This window comes from Rhinopithecus bieti, unplaced genomic scaffold (genome assembly GCF_001698545.2).
Source record: "Rhinopithecus bieti isolate Rb0 unplaced genomic scaffold, ASM169854v2 scaffold_10589, whole genome shotgun sequence".
NCBI lineage: Eukaryota > Metazoa > Chordata > Mammalia > Primates > Cercopithecidae > Rhinopithecus > Rhinopithecus bieti.
The window spans coordinates 1,060,162-1,064,511 of NW_016807065.1; the positions used below are offsets into that span (position 1 = coordinate 1,060,162).

Genomic DNA, 4,350 nt, shown 5'->3' on the forward strand with positions numbered 1-4,350 from the left:
TGATCCGCCCACCTCGGCCTCCCAAAGTGCTGAGATTACAGGCGTAAGCCACCACGCCTGGCCCTGACAGATACATTTTCTGCTTTTCAGATGAGAAACAAAGTCTGGAGAGGTTGGTGAATCCCAACACAGTGGTCACTGGTGGGTATGATACTGGAATTAGAGCCTAGAGACTCCAGACTGCAGGACCTTTCCAGAAAGCAGACTCCTCCACAGGACCCAGGGCTGCGTGCGGGACTCTTCGTCTTTCATATCTTTCATAAATGTTTTTCAGTTTTCAGTATGTACTCCTCATTTCCTCCTCAATCTGCAGGAAGCTTCATGCAAAGTGTGCAAGATTTTTTTTTTTTTTTACAATAAAATCACTCAATGTGGGAATTTGGTACCTGTGAGTTCATTGTATTAATCTCTCACATGGTCTAACACAGGGAAAGTTGCTCAGGAATATTGGACAGAATATTCCCTCAATTTCTTGTCATAAGGAACTCTGTATAAAGCAGCCGACAACATGGCATTTGGCTTCCATCGATGCAAAAAACAAAAGAGCAAGATGGGGTGGCAGAAAGAGAGCTGGGGTCTTTCTCTGGATTTTCAGAAGTGGCATTGCATCACTTTGTCCACGTTCTCTTTGTTGGGAATGAGCCTCTAGGTCCATCCCACACTCAAGAGGAGCAGACTACACAAGGGCATAGGAACCAGGAGTTGGGGTACCCGTGGGAATGTCTCAGATGCTGCTCATCACACAGGCCCCATCTTTTGCCAGGACTTTGGGCTCCAAGGACATCAACGCCTAGGCCGGTTTCCTCTACTTTCCGGCATAGGATTCATCACACCGCAATATCTCAAAACAATTCAGCAGAGACAAACCTGAAATTGAGAAACTTCCTCAGCATTGGGTCCTTCTGTAGCATTGGGCCACTCTGCTCCTGGATATGCAGTGCAAACTAGCCTCATCCTGTAGCTGAATTTAGCCAATGTCCTAGTGATTCTGATTTCTGTTTACTAGAAAGGCTGACATACCATCAGAATACAGGTATCTTAGGGCTTTTTTGTATTCTCCATCCTTGAGCACTCTAATAAAAGATGTTTTCTGACTCCATCTCCCAGGTTCATGCCATTCTCCTGCCTCAGCCTACCGAGTAGCTGGGACTACGCCCGACTAGTTTTTTGTATTTTTTAGTAGAGACGGGGTTTCACCGCGTTAGCCAGGATGGTCTCGATCTCCTGACCTCGTGATCCACCCGTCTCGGCCTCCCAAAGTGCTGGGATTACAGGTGTGAGCCTCCGTGCCCGGCCTTTTTTTTTTTTTTGAGATGGAGTCTTGCTCTGTTGCCCAGGCTGGAGTGCAGTTGCACAATCTCTGCTCAACGCAAGCTCCACCTCCCAGATTCAAGCCATTTTCCTGCCTCAGCCTCCCAAGTAGCTGCGACTACAGGCTCCCGCCACCATGCCCGGATACTTTTTTTGTATTTTTAGTAGACACAGGGTTTCACCTTGTTAGCCAGGATGGTCTCAATCTCCTGACCTCGTGATCTGCCCGCCTTGGCCTCCCAAAGTGCTGGGATTACAGGCGTGAGCCGCCATGCCCGGCCTCCACAGGGCACCTTGAATGTCCTTGTTTCTCAGGCTGTAGACGAATGGGTTCAGCATGGGGGTGACCACAGTGTACGTCACTGAAGCCACCGCAGCCTTTCTGCGGGAAGAGAACACACCTGAACTGAGGTACACGCCAAGGAATGTTCCATAAAATAAGCAAACAACTGCCAGGTGAGAGCCACAGGTGGAGAAGGCTTTATACTTCCCACCTAAAGATGGGACTCTCAAAGTAGAGGAGGCAATTTTATAGTAAGAGAAAACAATACCTGAGATAGGAAAAAAATCCAAATATTACAACAAAAATATACATAATGATGTTATTGATGAAGGAGTCAGAAGAGGCCAGGGTGAGGAGCTGAGAGGGGTCACAGAAGAAATTGGAAATTTCCACATCCTCAAAGCAGGTAATTGGTAAGGCAGTCCAATTGTGCATCTGGGAGTCCAACAGGCTAAGCAAAAAAGACACCAATATTAAGAAGCCACAGAGGCGTGCGTTCACGATGACCGGGTAGTGTGGGGGGTGACAGATGGCCACAAACCAGTCATAGACAATCATGGTCAGCAGCAAATCATCCACGCACCCAAAAATTATAAAGAAAGACGTCTGTTTCAGGTAGCCTGCATAGGAGAGGACTGCTGTGAGCCTGGATGTCCACAATCGTCTTGGGAATGGTGGTGGAGGTGAAACCAATGTCAGCCAAGGACAGGTTGGAGAGGAAAAGTATGTGGGGTGTGGAGGTGGGAGTCAGAGCTGACGGCCAGGATGATGAGAAGGTTCCTCAGCATCATGACCAGTTACATGGACAGGAACAGCCCGGTGAGGATGGGCAGCAGTTCTTAATCATGCCTTTTTGCATGAAGTGGCTGCCCTCCACCAGCGAGGAGAGCAAAAGGCCAGTCTGACAGGCTTTTGTATCCGCGCTCGTGGCTCCTGAGAACTCTTCCAGCATCTAGGAAAAATGAGCTTGCATGAACAAATTGAAGGATGTTAAATGCGGGAGGGATTTTATGGCTGATCAAAGTGGCTCTCAGGTAAGGGAAGCTGAAAAGCGGGTGGGGCAGGTAGATAATGAAGTCCAGCCATCTCCTGGCAAATTCTTGTCTGAAGTTACACCATCAAGCTGTCCTTCTGAGGTCAAAGCTGCTTCTCTCTGATGTCCAGCCATAGTTTAATCTATTGGCGGAGTCTGGGGTTTTTATAGGCATAGGATGGGGTGGGGCAGGGCCATGGGTGGTTTAGGAAAGGTAATATTCAAGCGGGAAAACAGGGATATAAGTTCTCGTTTCGGGCTGCAGTTTCAGGGTTTTTGGCTTGAAGATGGGGTTTTGCCTGGGAACTGCCCTTTTCTGCCTAGAATTTCTCCACCCTCTGTCCCTATCACCTTCAAGGCCCCACTCTTCCTGGGGTAATAGGGCCTGGTTATTTCTACACAATGTGAGGATTCTCCAAAGAGCAGCCCCAGCTATAGAGCTCCCCGTAGAGTTGGCAGAAACTTTCTCAGATCTGCATAAACATCTCTTGTGGTCTAAATTGCACCCCCCCCAAAGTTAATATAGTGAAGTCCTCACCCCCAATGTGATGACTGTCTTTGGATACAGGGTCCTTAGCGAGGTAATTATAGTTTAATGAAATCATAAGGGTCAGGTCCTGATCTAATAGGACTGATATTCTTAGAAGAAGAAGAGACACCAGAGATATAAAACCAGCTATATTTAAATGTGTATTTTAATCACACTTCATCCAGTAGGAAAACAAATAAACACTATTGATCCGTTCATGATCCAACACACAAACAACAAAAACCCACATGCAAACACATAGAAATAAAGTCAATGGACAATCAATAGCTTAAGAACTCTGGGCCAGGTGCGGTGGCTCACGCCTGTAATCCCAGCACTTTGGGAGACCAAGGCGGGCGGATCACGAGGTCAGGAGATTGAGACCATCCTGGCTAACATGGTGAAACCCCTTCTCTACTAAAAATACAAAAAAAAGTTAGTGGGGTGCGGTGGCGGGCGCCTGTAGTCCCAGCTACTTGGGAGGCTGAGGCAGGAGAATGGCATGAACCTGGGAGGCAGAGCTTGCAGTGAGCCGAGATCGCGCCACTGCACTCCAGCCTGGGCGATAGAGTGAGACTCCGTCTCAAAAAAAAAACAAACAAAAAAAAGAACTCTGTGCCACCACTTGAGATACAAAGCTATAGCAAATGTTTCAAATCCAAGTTCAGAACTCACTAATGGAGAATTAAGAATGTTGACCAAGGACACAATTTTTGAACAGTACATAGGACAGAAGCGCCATCAGGGAAATTACTTGGAGATTAATTGTTAACCTACACCCCCATGTTTATCACAGCACTATTCACATTAGCAAAGATATGGAATCAACCTATGTGTCCATCAATGGAGGATTGGATTTTTTACAAAGTGGTACCTTAAAGAACTAGAAGGCTGGGCGCAGTGGGTCACGCCTGTAATCCCAGCACTTTGAGAGGCCGACGTGGGTGGATCACCTGAGGTCAGGAGTTCAAGACCAGCCTGGCCAACATGGTGAAACCCCGTCCCTACTAAAAATAAAAAATTAGCTGGGCGTGGCGATGGGCACCTGTAATCCCAGTTACTCAAGAGGCTGAGGCCAGAGAATCGCTTGAACGCAGGAAGCAGAGGTTGCAGTGAGATGAGATTGTACCACTGCACTCCAGCCTGGGCAACAGAGCAAGACTCTGTCTCAAAAAAAAAAAAAGAAAAAAAAAA

At 47.3% G+C, this 4,350-nt stretch overlaps 1 pseudogene; it reads right to left on the bottom strand.

Annotated features, from left to right (window-relative positions):
• The window catches only part of LOC108534578 (putative gustatory receptor clone PTE01), a 10,623-nt pseudogene extending 6,725 nt beyond the window's left edge, over window positions 1-3,898 (bottom strand).
• Between the last annotated feature and the right edge of the window lie 452 nt (window positions 3,899-4,350).